General features: G+C 48.1%; 3 non-coding genes across 3 annotated transcripts; all 3 read left to right on the top strand.

Annotated features, from left to right (window-relative positions):
* Positions 1-830: 830 nt before the first annotated feature.
* TRNAY-GUA (transfer RNA tyrosine (anticodon GUA)) lies at positions 831-903 on the top strand. Its single transcript has one exon. It is a non-coding gene; the product is annotated as a tRNA-Tyr (tRNA).
* A 1,100-nt stretch (positions 904-2,003) lies between these two features.
* TRNAY-GUA (transfer RNA tyrosine (anticodon GUA)) lies at positions 2,004-2,076 on the top strand. Its single transcript has one exon. It is a non-coding gene; the product is annotated as a tRNA-Tyr (tRNA).
* Positions 2,077-3,764: 1,688 nt separating this feature from the next.
* On the top strand, positions 3,765-3,837 carry TRNAY-GUA (transfer RNA tyrosine (anticodon GUA)). Its single transcript has one exon. It is a non-coding gene; the product is annotated as a tRNA-Tyr (tRNA).
* The last annotated feature ends 16,796 nt before the right edge of the window (positions 3,838-20,633 follow it).

The following is a 20,633-nucleotide window of genomic DNA, read 5'->3' as shown; positions in this document are numbered from 1 at the left end:
TGGTTCGAGCGCACCCGGGAGCGGTGTTGTGTAGTCTCAAATGTAACGTAAAAAGAAAAGTTTTTCCACAATACCTGACGAACATTTAACTTTTGGGCTTCCGTGGCGCAATGGTTAGCGCGTTCAGCTGTTAACCGAAAGGTTGGTGGTTCGAGCCCACCCGGGAGAGGTGTTGTGGGGTCTCAGATGTAGCGTGAAAAGTCATAACTTTTCCCCAATACGTGACAACCATTTAATTTCTGAGCTCCCGTGGCTCAATGGTTGTCGCGTTCGGCTGTTAACCAATAGGTTGGTGGTTCGAGCCCACCCGGGAGAGGTGACGTGGGGTCTCAGATGTAGCGTAAAAAGTCAAAACTTTTCCACAATACGTGACAACCATTTAATTTCTGAGCTTCCGTGGCTCAATGGTTAGCGCGTTCGGCTGTTAACCAATAGGTTGGTGGTTCGAGCCCACCCGGGAGAGGTGACGTGGGGTCTCAGATGGAGCGTGAAAAGTCATAACTTTTCCACAATACCTGACAGCCATTTAATTTCTGAGCTTCCGTGGCTCAATGGTTAGCGCGTTCGGCTGTTAACCAATAGGTTCGTGGTTCGAGCCCACCCGGGAGCGGTGTTAAGGGATCTCAAATGTAACGTAAAAAGTCAGAGTTTTTCCACAATACCTGACGAACATTTAATTTTTGGGCTTCCGTGGCGCAATGGTTAGCGCGTTCGGTTGTTAACCGAAAGGTTGGTGGTTCGAGCGCACCCGGGAGCGGTGTTGTGTAGTCTCAAATGTAACGTAAAAAGAAAAGTTTTTCCACAATACCTGACGAACATTTAATTTTTGGGCTTCCGTGGCGCAATGGTTAGCGCGTTCGGTTGTAAACCGAAAGGTTGGTGGTTCGAGCCCACCCGGGAGCTGTGTTGTGTAGTCTCAAATGTAACGTAAAAAGAAACATTTTTCAACAATACCTGACGAACATTTAATTTTTGGGCTTCCGTGGCGCAATGGTTAGCGCGTTCAGCTGTTAACCGAAAGGTTGGTGGTTCGAGCCCACCCGGGAGAGGTGTTGTGGAATCTCAGATGTAGCGTAAAAAGTCAAAACTTTTCCACAATACGTGACAACCATTAAATTTCTAAGCTTCCGTGGCTCAATGGTTAGCACGTTCGGCTGGTAACCAATAGGTTGGTGGTTCGAGCCCACCCGGGAGGGTGTTATGGGATCTCAAATGTAACGTAAAAATCAGAGTTTTTCCACAATACCTGACGAACATTTAACTTTTGGGCTTCCTTGGCGCAATGGTTAGCGCGTTCAGCTGTTAACCGAAAGGTTGTTGGTTCGAGCCCACCCGGAAGAGGTGTTGTGGGGTCTCAGATGTAGCGTGAAAAGTCATAACTTTTCCCCAATACGTGACAACCATTTAATGTCTGAGCTCCCGTGGCTCCATGGTTGTCGCGTTCGGCTGTTAACCAATAGGTTGGTGGTTCGAGCCCACCCGGGAGAGGTGACGTGGGGTCTCAGATGTAGCGTATAAAAGTCAAAACTTTTCCACAATACGTGACAACCATTTAATTTCTGAGCTTCCGTGGCTCAATGGTTAGCGCGTTCGGCTGTTAACCAATAGGTTGGTGGTTCGAGCCCACCCGGGAGAGGTGACGTAGGGTCTCAGATGTAGCGTAAAAAGTCAAAACTTTTCCACAATACGTGACAACCAATAAATTTCTAAGCTTCCGTGGCACAATGGATAGCGCGTTCGGCCGTTAACCAATAGGTTGGTGGTTCGAGCCCACCCGGGAGCGGTGTTATGGGATCTCAAATGTAACGTAAAAAGTCAGAGTTTTTCCACAATACCTGACGAACATTTAATTTTTGGGCTTCCGTGGCGCAATGGTTAGCGCGTTCGGTTGTTAACCGAAAGGTTGGTGGTTCGAGCGCACCCGGGAGCGGTGTTGTGTAGTCTCAAATGTAACGTAAAAAGAAAAGTTTTTCCACAATACCTGACGAACATTTAATTTTTGGGCTTCCGTGGCGCAATGGTTAGCGCGTTCGGTTGTAAACCGAAAGGTTGGTGGTTCGAGCCCACCCGGGAGCTGTGTTGTGTAGTCTCAAATGTAACGTAAAAAGAAACGTTTTTCCACAATACCTGACGAACATTTAATTTTTGGGCTTCCGTGGCTCAATGGTTTGCGCGTTCGGCTGTTAACCAATAGGTTGGTGGTTCGAGCTCACCCGGGAGCGGTGTTATGGGATCTCTAATGTAACATAAAAAGTCAGAGTTTTTCCACAATACCTGACGAACATTTAATTTTTGGGCTTCCGTGGCGCAATGGTTATCGCGTTCAGCTGTTAACCGAAAGGTTGGTGGTTCGAGCCCACCCGGGAGAGGTGTTGTGGGGTCTCAGATGTAGCGTGAAAAGTCATAACTTTTCCCCAATACGTGACAACCATTTAATTTCTGAGCTCCCGTGGCTCAATGGTTGTCGCGTTCGGCTGTTAACCAATAGGTTGGTGGTTCGAGCCCACCCGGGAGAGGTGACGTGGGGTCTCAGATGTAGCGTAAATAGTCAAAACTTTTCCACAATACGTGACAACCATTTAATTTCTGAGCTTCCGTGGCTCAATGGTTAGCGCGTTCGGCTGTTAACCAATAGGTTGGTCGTTCGAGCCCACCCGGGAGAGGTGACGTGGGGTCTCAGATGTAGCGTGAAAAGTCATAACTTTTCCACAATACCTGACAGCCATTTAATTTCTGAGCTTCCGTGGCTCAATGGTTAGCGCGTTCGGCTGTTATCCAATAGGTTGATGGTTCGAGCCCACCCGGGAGCGGTGTTAAGGGATCTCAAATGTAACGTAAAAAGTCAGAGTTTTTCCACAATACCTGACGAACATTTAATTTTTGGGCTTCCATGGCGCAATGGTTAGCGCGTTCGGCTGTTAACCGAAAGGTTGGTGGTTCGAGCGCACCCGGGAGCGGTGTTGTGTAGTCTCAAATGTAACGTAAAAAGAAAAGTTTTTCCACAATACCTGACGAACATTTAACTTTTGGGCTTCCGTGGCGCAATGGTTAGCGCGTTCAGCTGTTAACCGAAAGGTTGGTGGTTCGAGCCCACCCGGGAGAGGTGTTGTGGGGTCTCAGATGTAGCGTGAAAAGTCATAACTTTTCCCCAATACGTGACAACCATTTAATTTCTGAGCTCCCGTGGCTCAATGGTTGTCGCGTTCGGCTGTTAACCAATAGGTTGGTGGTTCGAGCCCACCCGGGAGAGGTGACGTGGGGTCTCAGATGTAGCGTAAAAAGTCAAAACTTTTCCACAATACGTGACAACCATTTAATTTCTGAGCTTCCGTGGCTCAATGGTTAGCGCGTTCGGCTGTTAACCAATAGGTTGGTGGTTCGAGCCCACCCGGGAGAGGTGACGTGGGGTCTCAGATGGAGCGTGAAAAGTCATAACTTTTCCACAATACCTGACAGCCATTTAATTTCTGAGCTTCCTTGGCTCAATGGTTAGCGCGTTCGGCTGTTAACCAATAGGTTCGTGGTTCGAGCCCACCCGGGAGCGGTGTTAAGGGATCTCAAATGTAACGTAAAAAGTCAGAGTTTTTCCACAATACCTGACGAACATTTAATTTTTGGGCTTCCGTGGCGCAATGGTTAGCGCGTTCGGTTGTTAACCGAAAGGTTGGTGGTTCGAGCGCACCCGGGAGCGGTGTTGTGTAGTCTCAAATGTAACGTAAAAAGAAAAGTTTTTCCACAATACCTGACGAACATTTAATTTTTGGGCTTCCGTGGCGCAATGGTTAGCGCGTTCGGTTGTAAACCGAAAGGTTGGTGGTTCGAGCCCACCCGGGAGCTGTGTTGTGTAGTCTCAAATGTAACGTATAAAGAAACATTTTTCAACAATACCTGACGAACATTTAATTTTTGGGCTTCCGTGGCGCAATGGTTAGCGCGTTCAGCTGTTAACCGAAAGGTTGGTGGTTCGAGCCCACCCGGGAGAGGTGTTGTGGAATCTCAGATGTAGCGTAAAAAGTCAAAACTTTTCCACAATACGAGACAACCATTAAATTTCTAAGCTTCCGTGGCTCAATGGTTAGCACGTTCGGCTGTTAACCAATAGGTTGGTGGTTCGAGCCCACCCGGGAGGGTGTTATGGGATCTCAAATGTAACGTAAAAATCAGAGTTTTTCCACAATACCTGACGAACATTTAACTTTTGGGCTTCCTTGGCGCAATGGTTAGCGCGTTCAGCTGTTAACCGAAAGGTTGTTGGTTCGAGCCCACCCGGAAGAGGTGTTGTGGGGTCTCAGATGTAGCGTGAAAAGTCATAACTTTTCCCCAATACGTGACAACCATTTAATGTCTGAGCTCCCGTGGCTCCATGGTTGTCGCGTTCGGCTGTTAACCAATAGGTTGGTGGTTCGAGCCCACCCGGGAGAGGTGACGTGGGGTCTCAGATGTAGCGTTTAAAAGTCAAAACTTTTCCACAATACGTGACAACCATTTAATTTCTGAGCTTCCGTGGCTCAATGGTTAGCGCGTTCGGCTGTTAACCAATAGGTTGGTGGTTCGAGCCCACCCGGGAGAGGTGACGTAGGGTCTCAGATGTAGCGTAAAAAGTCAAAACTTTTCCACAATACGTGACAACCAATAAATTTCTAAGCTTCCGTGGCACAATGGATAGCGCGTTCGGCCGTTAACCAATAGGTTGGTGGTTCGAGCCCACCCGGGAGCGGTGTTATGGGATCTCAAATGTAACGTAAAAAGTCAGAGTTTTTCCACAATACCTGACGAACATTTAACTTTTGGGCTTCCTTGGCGCAATGGTTAGCGCGTTCAGCTGTTAACCGAAAGGTTGTTGGTTCGAGCCCACCCGGAAGAGGTGTTGTGGGGTCTCAGATGTAGCGTGAAAAGTCATAACTTTTCCCCAATACGTGACAACCATTTAATGTCTGAGCTCCCGTGGCTCAATGGTTGTCGCGTTCGGCTGTTAACCAATAGGTTGGTGGTTCGAGCCCACCCGGGAGAGGTGACGTGGGGTCTCAGATGTAGCGTAAAAAGTCATAACTTTTCCCCAATACGTGACAACCATTTAATTTCTGAGCTCCCGTGGCTCAATGGTTGTCGCGTTCGGCTGTTAACCAATAGGTTGGTGGTTCGAGCCCACCCGGGAGCGGTGTTATGGGATCTCAAATGTAACGTAAAAAGTCAGAGTTTTTCCACAATACCTGACGAACATTTAAATTTTGGGCCTCCTTGGCGCAATGGTTAGCGCGTTCCGCTGTTAACCGAAAGGTTGTTGGTTCGAGTCCACCCGGGAGCGGTGTTGTGTAGTCTCAAATGTAACGTAAAAAGCAAAGTTTTTCCACAATACCTGACGAACATTTAATTTTTGGGCTTCCGTGGCGCAATGGTTAGCGCGTTCAGCTGTTAACCGAAAGGTTGGTGGTTCGAGCCCACCCGGGAGCGGTGTTATGGGATCTCAAATGTAACGTAAAAAGTCAGAGTTTTTCCACAATACCTGACGAACATTTAACTTTTGGGCTTCCTTAGCGCAATGGTTAGCGCGTTCAGCTGTTAACCGAAAGGTTGTTGGTTCGAGCCCACCCAGAAGAGGTGTTGTGGGGTCTCAGATGTAGCGTAAAAAGTCAAAACTTTTCCACAATACGTGACAACCATTTAATTTCTGAGCTTCCGTGGCTCAATGGTTAGCGCGTTCGGCTGTTAACCAATAGGTTGGTGGTTCGAGCCCACCCGGGAGAGGTGACGTGGGGTCTCAGATGTAGCGTAAAAAGTCAAAACTTTTCCACAATACGTGACAACCATTAAATTTCTAAGCTTCCGTGGCTCAATGGATAGCGCGTTCGGCTGTTAACCAATAGGTTGGTGGTTCGAGCCCACCCGGGAGCGGTGTTATGGGATCTCAAATGTAACGTAAAAAGTCAGAGTTTTTCCACAATACCTGACGAACATTTAACTTTTGGGCTTCCTTAGCGCAATGGTTAGCGCGTTCAGCTGTTAACCGAAAGGTTGTTGGTTCGAACCCACCCGGAAGAGGTGTTGTGGGGTCTAAGATGTAGCGTGAAAAGTCATAACTTTTCCCCAATACGTGACAACCGTTTAATTTCTGAGCTCCCGTGGCTCAATGGTTGTCGCGTTCGGCTGTTAACCAATAGGTTGGTGGTTCGAGCCCACCCGGGAGAGGTGACGTGGGGTCTCAGATGTAACGTAAAAAGCCAAAGTTTTTCCACAATACCTGACGACCATTTAATTTTTGGGCTTCCGTGGCGCAATGGTAAGCGCGTTCGGCTGTTAACCAATAGGTTAGTGGTTCGAGCCCAGCCGGGAGAGATGTAGTGAGGTCTCAGATGTAGCGTGAAAAGTCATAACTTTTCCACAATACCTGACAACCATTTAATATCTGAGCTTCCGTGGCTCAATGGTTAGCGCGGTCGGCTGTTAACCTATAGGTTGGTGGTTCGAGCCCACCCGGGAGAGGTGACGTGGGGTCTCAGATGTAGCGTGAAAAGTCATAACTTTTCCACAATACCTGACAGCCATTTAATTTCTGAGCTTCCGTGGCTCAATGGTTAGCGCGTTCGGCTGTTAACCAATAGGTTGGTGGTTCGAGCCCACCCGGGAGAGGTGACGTGGGGTCTCAGATGTAGCGTGAAAAGTCATAACTTTTCCACAATACCTGACAGCCATTTAATTTCTGAGCTTCCGTGGCTCAATGGTTAGCGCGTTCGGCTGTTAACCAATAGGTTCGTGGTTCGAGCCCACCCGGGAGCGGTGTTAAGGGATCTCAAATGTAACGTAAAAATCAGAGTTTTTCCACAATACCTGACGAACATTTAACTTTTGGGCTTCCTTGGCGCAATGGTTAGCGCGTTCAGCTGTTAACCGAAAGGTTGTTGGTTCGAGCCCACCCGGAAAAGGTGTTGTGGGGTCTCAGATGTAGCGTGAAAAGTCATAACTTTTCCCCAATACGTGACAACCATTTAATGTCTGAGCTCCCGTGGCTCAATGGTTGTCGCGTTCGGCTGTTAACCAATAGGTTGGTGGTTCGAGCCCACCCGGGAGAGGTGACGTGGGGTCTCAGATGTAGCGTAAAAAGTCATAACTTTTCCCCAATACGTGACAACCATTTAATTTCTGAGCTTCCGTGGCTCAATGGTTAGCGCGTTCGGCTGTTAACCAATAGGTTGGTGGTTCGAGCCCACCCGGGAGAGGTGACGTGGGGTCTCAGATGTAGCGTAAAAAGTCAAAGCTTTTCCACAATACGTGACAACCATTAAATTTCTAAGCTTCCGTGGCTCAATGGATAGCGCGTTCGGCTGTTAACCAATAGGTTGGTGGTTCGAGCCCACCCGGGAGCGGTGTTATGGGATCTCAAATGTAACGTAAAAAGTCAGAGTTTTTCCACAATACCTGACGAACATTTAATTTGTGGGCTTCCGTGGCGCAATGGTTAGCGCGTTCGGCTGTTAACCGAAAGGTTGGTGGTTCGATCACACCCGGGAGCGGTGTTGTATAGTCTCAAATGTAACGTAAAAAGAAAAGTTTTTCCACAATACCTGACGAACATTTAATTTTTGGGCTTCCGTGGCGCAATGGTTAGCGCGTTCAGCTGTTAACCGAAAGGTTGTTGGTTCGGGCCCACCCGGGAGCGGTGTTAAGGGATCTGAAATGTAACGTAAAAAGTCAAAGTTTTTCCACAATACCTGAAGACCTTTTCATTTCTGAGCTTGTTTGGCTCCATGGTTAGCGCGTTCGGCTGTTAACCAATAGGTTGGTGGTTCGAGCCCACCCGGGAGAGGTGACGTGGGGTCTCAGATGTAGCGTAAAAAGTCAAAACTTTTCCCCAATACGTGACAACCATTTAATTTCTGAGCTCCCGTGGCTCAATGGTTGTCGCGTTCGGCTGTTAACCAATAGGTTGGTGGTTCGAGCCCACCCGGGAGAGGTGACGTGGGGTCTCAGATGTAACGTAAAAAGCCAAAGTTTTTCCACAATACCTGACGACCATTTAATTTTTGGGCTTCCGTGGCGCAATGGTAAGCGCGTTCGGCTGTTAACCAATAGGTTAGTGGTTCGAGCCCAGCCGGGAGAGATGTAGTGAGGTCTCAGATGTAGCGTGAAAAGTCATAACTTTTCCACAATACCTGACAACCATTTAATATCTGAGCTTCCGTGGCTCAATGGTTAGCGCGGTCGGCTGTTAACCTATAGGTTGGTGGTTCGAGCCCACCCGGGAGAGGTGACGTGGGGTCTCAGATGTAGCGTGAAAAGTCATAACTTTTCCACAATACCTGACAGCCATTTAATTTCTGAGCTTCCGTGGCTCAATGGTTAGCGCGTTCGGCTGTTAACCAATAGGTTGGTGGTTCGAGCCCACCCGGGAGAGGTGACGTGGGGTCTCAGATGTAGCGTGAAAAGTCATAACTTTTCCACAATACCTGACAGCCATTTAATTTCTGAGCTTCCGTGGCTCAATGGTTAGCGCGTTCGGCTGTTAACCAATAGGTTCGTGGTTCGAGCCCACCCGGGAGCGGTGTTAAGGGATCTCAAATGTAACGTAAAAATCAGAGTTTTTCCACAATACCTGACGAACATTTAACTTTTGGGCTTCCTTGGCGCAATGGTTAGCGCGTTCAGCTGTTAACCGAAAGGTTGTTGGTTCGAGCCCACCCGGAAAAGGTGTTGTGGGGTCTCAGATGTAGCGTGAAAAGTCATAACTTTTCCCCAATACGTGACAACCATTTAATGTCTGAGCTCCCGTGGCTCAATGGTTGTCGCGTTCGGCTGTTAACCAATAGGTTGGTGGTTCGAGCCCACCCGGGAGAGGTGACGTGGGGTCTCAGATGTAGCGTAAAAAGTCATAACTTTTCCCCAATACGTGACAACCATTTAATTTCTGAGCTTCCGTGGCTCAATGGTTAGCGCGTTCGGCTGTTAACCAATAGGTTGGTGGTTCGAGCCCACCCGGGAGAGGTGACGTGGGGTCTCAGATGTAGCGTAAAAAGTCAAAGCTTTTCCACAATACGTGACAACCATTAAATTTCTAAGCTTCCGTGGCTCAATGGATAGCGCGTTCGGCTGTTAACCAATAGGTTGGTGGTTCGAGCCCACCCGGGAGCGGTGTTATGGGATCTCAAATGTAACGTAAAAAGTCAGAGTTTTTCCACAATACCTGACGAACATTTAATTTGTGGGCTTCCGTGGCGCAATGGTTAGCGCGTTCGGCTGTTAACCGAAAGGTTGGTGGTTCGATCACACCCGGGAGCGGTGTTGTATAGTCTCAAATGTAACGTAAAAAGAAAAGTTTTTCCACAATACCTGACGAACATTTAATTTTTGGGCTTCCGTGGCGCAATGGTTAGCGCGTTCAGCTGTTAACCGAAAGGTTGTTGGTTCGGGCCCACCCGGGAGCGGTGTTAAGGGATCTGAAATGTAACGTAAAAAGTCAAAGTTTTTCCACAATACCTGAAGATCTTTTCATTTCTGAGCTTGTTTGGCTCCATGGTTAGCGCGTTCGGCTGTTAACCAATAGGTTGGTGGTTCGAGCCCACCCGGGAGAGGTGACGTGGGGTCTCAGATGTAGCGTAAAAAGTCAAAACTTTTCCCCAATACGTGACAACCATTTAATTTCTGAGCTCCCGTGGCTCAATGGTTGTCGCGTTCGGCTGTTAACCAATAGGTTGGTGGTTCGAGCCCACCCGGGAGAGGTGACGTGGGGTCTCAGATGTAACGTAAAAAGCCAAAGTTTTTCCACAATACCTGACGACCATTTAATTTTTGGGCTTCCGTGGCGCAATGGTAAGCGCGTTCGGCTGTTAACCAATAGGTTAGTGGTTCGAGCCCAGCCGGGAGAGATGTAGTGAGGTCTCAGATGTAGCGTGAAAAGTCATAACTTTTCCACAATACCTGACAACCATTTAATATCTGAGCTTCCGTGGCTCAATGGTTAGCGCGGTCGGCTGTTAACCTATAGGTTGGTGGTTCGAGCCCACCCGGGAGAGGTGACGTGGGGTCTCAGATGTAGCGTGAAAAGTCATAACTTTTCCACAATACCTGACAGCCATTTAATTTCTGAGCTTCCGTGGCTCAATGGTTAGCGCGTTCGGCTGTTAACCAATAGGTTGGTGGTTCGAGCCCACCCGGGAGAGGTGACGTGGGGTCTCAGATGTAGCGTGAAAAGTCATAACTTTTCCACAATACCTGACAGCCATTTAATTTCTGAGCTTCCGTGGCTCAATGGTTAGCGCGTTCGGCTGTTAACCAATAGGTTCGTGGTTCGAGCCCACCCGGGAGCGGTGTTAAGGGATCTCAAATGTAACGTAAAAATCAGAGTTTTTCCACAATACCTGACGAACATTTAACTTTTGGGCTTCCTTGGCGCAATGGTTAGCGCGTTCAGCTGTTAACCGAAAGGTTGTTGGTTCGAGCCCACCCGGAAGATGTGTTGTGGGGTCTCAGATGTAGCGTGAAAAGTCATAACTTTTCCCCAATACGTGACAACCATTTAATGTCTGAGCTCCCGTGGCTCAATGGTTGTCGCGTTCGGCTGTTAACCAATAGGTTGGTGGTTCGAGCCCACCCGGGAGAGGTGACGTGGGGTCTCAGATGTAGCGTAAAAAGTCATAACTTTTCCCCAATACGTGACAACCATTTAATTTCTGAGCTTCCGTGGCTCAATGGTTAGCGCGTTCGGCTGTTAACCAATAGGTTGGTGGTTCGAGCCCACCCGGGAGAGGTGACGTGGGGTCTCAGATGTAGCGTAAAAAGTCAAAGCTTTTCCACAATACGTGACAACCATTAAATTTCTAAGCTTCCGTGGCTCAATGGATAGCGCGTTCGGCTGTTAACCAATAGGTTGGTGGTTCGAGCCCACCCGGGAGCGGTGTTATGGGATCTCAAATGTAACGTAAAAAGTCAGAGTTTTTCCACAATACCTGACGAACATTTAATTTGTGGGCTTCCGTGGCGCAATGGTTAGCGCGTTCGGCTGTTAACCGAAAGGTTGGTGGTTCGATCACACCCGGGAGCGGTGTTGTATAGTCTCAAATGTAACGTAAAAAGAAAAGTTTTTCCACAATACCTGACGAACATTTAATTTTTGGGCTTCCGTGGCGCAATGGTTAGCGCGTTCAGCTGTTAACCGAAAGGTTGTTGGTTCGGGCCCACCCGGGAGCGGTGTTAAGGGATCTGAAATGTAACGTAAAAAGTCAAAGTTTTTCCACAATACCTGAAGACCTTTTCATTTCTGAGCTTGTTTGGCTCCATGGTTAGCGCGTTCGGCTGTTAACCAATAGGTTGGTGGTTCGAGCCCACCCGGGAGAGGTGACGTGGGGTCTCAGATGTAGCGTAAAAAGTCAAAACTTTTCCACAATACGTGACAACCATTTAATTTCTGAGCTTCCGTGGCTCAATGGTTAGCGCGTTCGGCTGTTAACCAATAGGTTGGTGGTTCGAGCCCACCCGGGAGCGGTGTTATGGGATCTCAAATGTAACGTAAAAAGTCAGAGTTTTTCCACAATACCTGACGAACATTTAACTTTTGGGCTTCCTTAGCGCAATGGTTAGCGCGTTCAGCTGTTAACCGAAAGGTTGTTGGTTCGAACCCACCCGGAAGAGGTGTTGTGGGGTCTCAGATGTAGCGTGAAAAGTCATAACTTTTCCCCAATACGTGACAACCGTTTAATTTCTGAGCTCCCGTGGCTCAATGGTTGTCGCGTTCGGCTGTTAACCAATAGGTTGGTGGTTCGAGCCCACCCGGGAGAGGTGACGTGGGGTCTCAGATGTAACGTAAAAAGCCAAAGTTTTTCCACAATACCTGACGACCATTTAATTTTTGGGCTTCCGTGGCGCAATGGTAAGCGCGTTCGGCTGTTAACCAATAGGTTAGTGGTTCGAGCCCAGCCGGGAGAGGTGTAGTGAGGTCTCAGATGTAGCGTGAAAAGTCATAACTTTTCCACAATACCTGACAACCATTTAATTTCTGAGCTTCCGTGGCTCAATGGTTAGCGCGGTCGGCTGTTAACCTATAGGTTGGTGGTTCGAGCCCACCCGGGAGAGGTGACGTGGGGTCTCAGATGTAGCGTGAAAAGTCATAACTTTTCCACAATACCTGACAGCCATTTAATTTCTGAGCTTCCGTGGCTCAATGGTTAGCGCGTTCGGCTGTTAACCAATAGGTTCGTGGTTCGAGCCCACCCGGGAGCGGTGTTAAGGGATCTCAAATGTAACGTAAAAATCAGAGTTTTTCCACAATACCTGACGAACATTTAACTTTTGGGCTTCCTTGGCGCAATGGTTAGCGCGTTCGGCTCTTAACCAATAGGTTGGTGGTTCGAGCCCACCCGGGAGAGGTGACGTGGGGTCTCAGATGTAGCGTAAAAAGTCAAAACTTTTCCACAATACGTGACAACCATTTAATTTCTGAGCTTCCGTGGCTCAATGGTTAGCGCGTTCGGCTGTTAACCAATAGGTTGGTGGTTCGAGCCCACCCGGGAGAGGTGACGTGGGGTCTCAGATGTAGCGTGAAAAGTCATAACTTTTCCACAATACCTGACAGCCATTTAATTTCTGAGCTTCCGTGGCTCAATGGTTAGCGCGTTCGGCTGTTAACCAATAGGTTCGTGGTTCGAGCCCACCCGGGAGCGGTGTTAAGGGATCTCAAATGTAACGTAAAAATCAGAGTTTTTCCACAATACCTGACGAACATTTAACTTTTGGGATTCCTTGGCGCAATGGTTAGCGCGTTCAGCTGTTAACCGAAAGGTTGTTGGTTCGAGCCCACCCGGAAGAGGTGTTGTGGGGTCTCAGATGTAGCGTGAAAAGTCATAACTTTTCCCCAATACGTGACAACCATTTAATGTCTGAGCTCCCGTGGCTCAATGGTTAGCGCGTTCAGCTGTTAACCGAAAGGTTGTTGGTTCGAGCCCACCCGGAAGAGGTGTTGTGGGGTCTCAGATGTAGCGTGAAAAGTCATAACTTTTCCCCAATACGTGACAACCGTTTAATTTCTGAGCTCCCGTGGCTCAATGGTTGTCGCGTTCGGCTGTTAACCAATAGGTTGGTGGTTCGAGCCCACCCGGGAGAGGTGACGTGGGGTCTCAGATGTAACGTAAAAAGCCAAAGTTTTTCCACAATACCTGACGACCATTTAATTTTTGGGCTTCCGTGGCGCAATGGTAAGCGCGTTCGGCTGTTAACCTAAAGGTTGTTGGTTCGAGCCCACCCGGAAAAGGTGTTGTGGGGTCTCAGATGTAGCGTGAAAAGTCATAACTTTTCCCCAATACGTGACAACCATTTAATGTCTGAGCTCCCGTGGCTCAATGGTTGTCGCGTTCGGCTGTTAACCAATAGGTTGGTGGTTCGAGCCCACCCGGGAGAGGTGACGTGGGGTCTCAGATGTAGCGTAAAAAGTCAAAACTTTTCCACAATACGTGACAATCATTAAATTTCTAAGCTTCCGTGGCTCAATGGATAGCGCGTTCGGCTGTTAACCAATAGGTTGGTGGTTCGAGCCCACCCGGGAGCGGTGTTATGGGATCTCAAATGTAACGTAAAAAGTCAGAGTTTTTCCACAATACCTGACGAACATTTAAATTTTGGGCCTCCTTGGCGCAATGGTTAGCGCGTTCCGCTGTTAACCGAAAGGTTGTTGGTTCGAGCCCACCCGGGAGCGGTGTTGTGTTGTCTCAAATGTAACGTAAAAAGCAAAGTTTTTCCACAATACCTGACGAACATTTAATTTTTGGGCTTCCGTGGCGCAATGGTTAGCGCGTTCAGCTGTTAACCGAAAGGTTGGTGGTTCGAGCCCACCCGGGAGCGGTGTTATGGGATCTCAAATGTAACGTAAAAAGTCAGAGTTTTTCCAAAATACCTGACGAACATTTAACTTTTGGGCTTCCTTAGCGCAATGGTTAGCGCGTTCAGCTGTTAACCGAAAGGTTGTTGGTTCGAGCCCACCCGGAAGAGGTGTTGTGGGGTCTCAGATGTAGCGTAAAAAGTCAAAACTTTTCCACAATACGTGACAACCATTTAATTTCTGAGCTTCCGTGGCTCAATGGTTAGCGCGTTCGGCTGTTAACCAATAGGTTGGTGGTTCGAGCCCACCCGGGAGAGGTGACGTGGGGTCTCAAATGAAACGTAAAAAGAAACGTTTTTCCACAATACCTGACGACCATTTATTTTTTGGGCTTCCTTGGCGCAATGGTTAGCGCGTTCGACTGTTAACCGAAAGGTTGGTGGTTCGAGCCCACCCGGGAGAGGTGTTGTGGGGTCTCAGATGTAACGTAAAAAGTCAAAGTTTTTCCACAATACCTGACGAACATTAATTTTTGGGCTTCCGTGGCGCAATGGTTATCGCGTTCGGCTGTTAACCAATAGGTTGCTGGTTCGAGCCCAAGCGGTAGCGGTGTTGTGAAGTCTCAAATGTAACGTAAAAAGCCAAAGTTTTTCCACAATACCTGACGACCATTTAATTTTTGGGCTTCCGTGGCGCAATGGTAAGCGCGTTCGGCTGTTAACCAATAGGTTGGTGGTTCGAGCCCAGCCGGGAGAGGTGTGGTGGGGTCTCAGATGTAGCGTGAAAAGTCATAACTTTTTCACAATACCTGACAACCATTTAATTTCTGAGCTGCCGTGGCTCAATGGTTTGCGCGTTCGGCTGTTAACCAATAGTTTGGTGGTTCGAGCCCACCCGGGAGCGGTGTTGTGTAGTCTCAAATTAAACGTAAAAAGAAAAGTTTTTCCACAATACCTGACGACCATTTATTTTTTGGGCTTTCTTGGCGCAATGGATAGCGCGTTCGGCTGTTAACCGAAAGGTTGGTGGTTCGAGCCCACCCGGGAGAGGTGTTGTGGGGTCTCGGATGTAGCGTTAAAAGTCAAAACTTTTCCACAATACGTGACAAACATTTAATTTCTGAGCTTCCGTGGCTCAATGGTTAGCGCTTTCGGCTGTTAACCAATAGGTTGGTGGTTCGAGCCCACCCGGGAGCGGTGTTATGGGATCTGAAATGTAACGTAAAAAGTCAGAGTTTTTCCACAATACCTGACGAACATTTAATTTTTGGGCTACCGTGGCGCAATGGTTAGCGCGTTCGGCTGTTAACCGAAAGGTTGCTGGTTCGAGCCCACCCGGGAGAGGTGTTGTGGGGTCTCAGATGTAGCGTAAAAAGTCAAAACTTTTCCACAATACGTGACAAACATTTAATTTCTGAGCTTCCGTGGCTCAATGGTTAGCGCTTTCGGCTGTTAACCAATAGGTTGGTGGTTCGAGCCCACCCGGGAGCGGTGTTATGGGATCTCAAATGTAACGTAAAAAGTCAGAGTTTTTCCACAATACCTGACGAACATTTAATTTTTGGGCTACCGTGGCGCATTGGTTAGCGCGTTCGGCTGTTAACCGAAAGGTTGCTGGTTCGAGCCCACCCGGGAGAGGTGTTGTGGGGTCTCAGATGTAGCGTAAAAAGTCAAAACTTTTCCACAATACGTGACAAACATTTAATTTCTGAGCTTCCGTGGCTCAATGGTTAGCGCTTTCGGCTGTTAACCAATAGGTTGGTGGTTCGAACCCACCCGGGGCGGTGTTATGGGATCTCAAATGTAACGTAAAAAGTCAGAGTGTTTCCACAATACCTGACGAACATTTATTTGTTGGGCTTCCGTGGCGCAATGGTTATCGCGTTCGGCTGTTAACCAATAGGTTGCTGGTTCGAGCCCACCCGGGAGCGCTGTTGTGAAGTCTCAAATATAACGTAAAAAGCCAAAGGTTTTCCACAATACCTGACGACCTTTTAATTTCTGATCTTCCGTGGCTCAATGGTAAGCGCGTTCGGCTGTTAACCAATAGGTTGGTGGTTCGAGCCCAGCCGGGAGAGGTGTAGTGGGGTCTCAGATGTAGCGTGAAAAGTCATAACTTTTGACAATACCTGACAACCATTTAATTTCTGAGCTGCCGTGGCTCAATGGTTTGCGCGTTCGGCTGTTAACCAATAGGTTGGTGGTTCGAGCCCACCCGGGAGCGGAGTTTTGGGATCTCAAATGTAACGTAAAAAGTCAGAGTTTTTCCACAATACCTGACGAACATTTAATTTTTGGGCTTCCGTGGCGCAATGGTTATCGCGTTCGGCTGTTAACTGAAAGGTTGGTGGTTAGAGCCCACCCGGGAGAGGTGTTGTGGGGTCTCAGATGTAGCGTGAAAAGTCATAACTTTTCCACAATACCTGACAACTATTTAATTTCTGAGCTTCCATGGCTCAATAGTTAGCGCGTTCGGCTGTTAACCAATAGGTTTGTTGTTCGAGCCCACCCGGGAGCGGTGTTATGGGGTCTCAAAAGTAACGTAAAAAGTCAGAGTTTTTCCACAATACCTGACGAACATTTAATTTTTGGGCTACCGTGGCGCAATGGTTAGCGCGTTCGGCTGTTAACCGAAAGGTTGCTGGTTCGAGCCCACCCGGGAGAGGTGTTGTGGGGTCTCAGATGTAGCGTAAAAAGTCAAAACTTTTCCACAATACCTGACAACCATTTAATTTCTGAGCTGCCGTGGCTCAATGGTTTGCGCGTTCGGCTGTTAACCAATAGGTTGGTGGTTCGAGCCCACCCGGGAGCGGTGTTATGGGATCTCAAATGTAACGTAAAAAGTCAGAGTTTTTCCACAATACCTGACGAACATTTAATTTTTGGGCTTCCGTGAAGCAATGGTTAGCGCGTTCAGTTGTTAACCCAAAGGTTGGTGGTTCTAGCCCACCCGGGAGAGGTGTTGTGGGGTCTCAGATGTAGCGTGAAAAGTCATAAATTTTCCACAATACGTGACAACCATTTAATTTCTGAGCTTCCGTGGCTCAATGGTTAGCGCGTTCGGCTGTTAACCGAAAGGTTGGGGGTTCAAGCCCACCCGGGAGCGGTGTTGTGTAGTCTCAAATGAAACGTAAAAAGAAAAGTTTTTCCACAATACCTGACGACCATTTATTTTTTGGGCTTCCTTGGCGCAATGGTTAGCGCGTTCGACTGTTAACCGAAAGGTTGGTGGTTCGAGCCCACCCGGGAGAGGTGTTGTGGGGTCTCAGATGTAACGTAAAAAGTCAAAGTTTTTCCACAATACCTGACGAACATTAATTTTTGGGCTTCCGTGGCGCAATGGTTATCGCGTTCGGCTGTTAACCAATAGGTTTGTTGTTCGAGCCCACCCGGGAGCGGTGTTATGGGGTCTCAAAAGTAACGTAAAAAGTCAGAGTTTTTCCACAATACCTGACGAACATTTAATTTTTGGGCTACCGTGGCGCAATGGTTAGCGCGTTCGGCTGTTAACCGAAAGGTTGCTGGTTCGAGCCCACCCGGGAGAGGTGTTGTGGGGTCTCAGATGTAGCGTAAAAAGTCAAAACTTTTCCACAATACCTGACAACCATTTAATTTCTGAGCTGCCGTGGCTCAATGGTTTGCGCGTTCGGCTGTTAACCAATAGGTTGGTGGTTCGAGCCCACCCGGGAGCGGTGTTATGGGATCTCAAATGTAACGTAAAAAGTCAGAGTTTTTCCACAATACCTGACGAACATTTAATTTTTGGGCTTCCGTGAAGCAATGGTTAGCGCGTTCAGTTGTTAACCCAAAGGTTGGTGGTTCTAGCCCACCCGGGAGAGGTGTTGTGGGGTCTCAGATGTAGCGTGAAAAGTCATAAATTTTCCACAATACGTGACAACCATTTAATTTCTGAGCTTCCGTGGCTCAATGGTTAGCGCGTTCGGCTGTTAACCGAAAGGTTGGGGGTTCAAGCCCACCCGGGAGCGGTGTTGTGAAGTCTCAAATGTAACGTAAAAAGCCAAAGTTTTTCCACAATACCTGACGACCATTTAATTTTTGGGCTTCCGTGGCGCAATGGTAAGCGCGTTCGGCTGTTAACCAATAGGTTGGTGGTTCGAGCCCAGCCGGGAGAGGTGTGGTGGGGTCTCAGATGTAGCGTGAAAAGTCATAACTTTTTCACAATACCTGACAACCATTTAATTTCTGAGCTGCCGTGGCTCAATGGTTTGCGCGTTCGGCTGTTAACCAATAGTTTGGTGGTTCGAGCCCACCCGGGAGCGGTGTTGTGTAGTCTCAAATTAAACGTAAAAAGAAAAGTTTTTCCACAATACCTGACGACCATTTTTTTTTTGGGCTTCCTTGGCGCAATGGATAGCGCATTCGGCTGTTAACCGAAAGGTTGGTGGTTCGAGCCCACCCGGGAGAGGTGTTGTGGGGTCTCGGATGTAGCGTAAAAAGTCAAAACTTTTCCACAATACGTGACAAACATTTAATTTCTGAGCTTCCGTGGCTCAATGGTTAGCGCTTTCGGCTGTTAACCAATAGGTTTGTTGTTCGAGCCCACCCGGGAGCGGTGTTATGGGGTCTCAAATGTAACGTAAAAAGTCAGAGTTTTTCCACAATACCTGACGAACATTTAATTTTTGGGCTACCGTGGCGCAATGGTTAGCGCGTTCGGCTGTTAACCGAAAGGTTGCTGGTTCGAGCCCACCCGGGAGAGGTGTTGTGGGGTCTCAGATGTAGCGTAAAAAGTCAAAACTTTTCCACAATACGTGACAACCATTTAATCTCTGAGCTTCCGTGGCTCAATGGTTAGCGCTTTCGGCTGTTAACCAATAGGTTGGTGGTTCGAACCCACCCGGGAGCGGTGTTATGGGAACTCAAATGTAACGTAAAAAGTCAGAGTGTTTCCACAATACCTGACGAACATTTAATTTTTGGGCTTCCGTGGCGCAATGGTTATCGCGTTCGGCTGTTAACCAATAGGTTGCTGGTTCGAGCCCACCCGGGAGCGGTGTTGTGAAGTCTCAAATGTAACGTAAAAAGCCAAAGTTTTTCCACAATACCTGACGACCATTTAATTTTTGGGCTTCCGTGGCGCAATGGTAAGCGCGTTCGGCTGTTAACCAATAGGTTGGTGGTTCGAGCCCAGCCGGGAGAGGTGTAGTGGGGTCTCAGATGTAGCGTGAAAAGTCATAACTTTTTCACAATACCTGACAACCATTTAATTTCTGAGCTGCCGTGGCTCAATGGTTTGCGCGTTCGGCTGTTAACCAATAGGTTGGTGGTTCGAGCCCACCCGGGAGCGGTGTTATGGGATCTCAAATGAAACGGAAAAAGTCAGAGTTTTTCCACAATACCTGACGAACATTTAATTTTTGGGCTACCGTGGCGCAATGGTTAGCGCGTTCGGCTGTTAACCGAAAGGTTGCTGGTTCGAGCCCACCCGGGAGAGGTGTTGTGGGGTCTCAGATGTAGCGTAAAAAGTCAAAACTTTTCCACAATACGTGACAAACATTTAATTTCTGAGCTTCCGTGGCTCAATGGTTAGCGCTTTCGGCTGTTAACCAATAGGTTGGTGGTTCGAACCCACCCGGGAGCGGTGTTATGGGATCTCAAATGTAACGTAAAAAGTCAGAGTGTTTCCACAATACCTGACGAACATTTATTTTTTGGGCTTCCGTGGCGCAATGGTTATCGCGTTCGGCTGTTAACCAATAGGTTGCTGGTTCGAGCCCACCCGGGAGCGCTGTTGTGAAGTCTCAAATGTAACGTAAAAAGCCAAAGGTTTTCCACAATACCTGACGAACATTTAATTTTTGGGCTACCGTGGCGCAATGGTTAGCGCGTTCGGCTGTTAACCGAAAGGTTGCTGGTTCGAGCCCACCCGGGAGAGGTGTTGTGGGGTCTCAGATGTAGCGTAAAAAGTCAAAACTTTTCCACAATACCTGACAACCATTTAATTTCTGAGCTGCCGTGGCTCAATGGTTTGCGCGTTCGGCTGTTAAACAATAGGTTGGTGGTTCGAGCCCACCCGGGAGCGGTGTTATGGGATCTCAAATGTAACGTAAAAAGTCAGAGTTTTTCCACAATACCTGACGAACATTTAATTTTTGGGCTTCCGTGAAGCAATGGTTAGCGCGTTCAGTTGTTAACCCAAAGGTTGGTGGTTCTAGCCCACCCGGGAGAGGTGTTGTGGGGTCTCAGATGTAACGAAAAAAGTCAAAGTTTTTCCACAATACCTGACGAACATTAATTTTTGGGCTTCCGTGGCGCAATGGTTATCGCGTTCGGCTGTTAACCAATAGGTTGCTGGTTCGAGCCCAAGCGGTAGCGGTGTTGTGAAGTCTCAAATGTAACGTAAAAAGCCAAAGTTTTTCCACAATACCTGACGACCATTTAATTTTTGGGCTTCCGTGGCGCAATGGTAAGCGCGTTCGGCTGTTAACCAATAGGTTGGTGGTTCGAGCCCAGCCGGGAGAGGAGTGGTGGGGTCTCAGATGTAGCGTGAAAAGTCATAACTTTTTCACAATACCTGACAACCATTTAATTTCTGAGCTGCCGTGGCTCAATGGTTTGCGCGTTCGGCTGTTAACCAATAGGTTGGTGGTTCGAGCCCACCCGGGAGCGGTGTTATGGGATCTCAAATGTAACGTAAAAAGTCAGAATTTTTCCACAATACCTTACGAACATTTAATTTTTGGGCTACCGTGGCGCAATGGTTAGCGCGTTCGGCTGTTAACCGAAAGGTTGCTGGTTCGAGCCCACCCGGGAGAGGTGTTGTGGGGTCTCAGATGTAGCGTAAAAAGTCAAAACTTTTCCACAATACGTGACAA

The sequence above is a fragment of the Phalangium opilio genome, unplaced genomic scaffold (genome assembly GCF_054372755.1).
Source record: "Phalangium opilio isolate 3A_F unplaced genomic scaffold, DU_Popi_V2 ptg000017l_1, whole genome shotgun sequence".
NCBI lineage: Eukaryota > Metazoa > Arthropoda > Arachnida > Opiliones > Phalangiidae > Phalangium > Phalangium opilio.
Note: the sequence above shows the minus strand (reverse complement) of the source record. Positions and strands in the feature narration are given on the sequence as shown.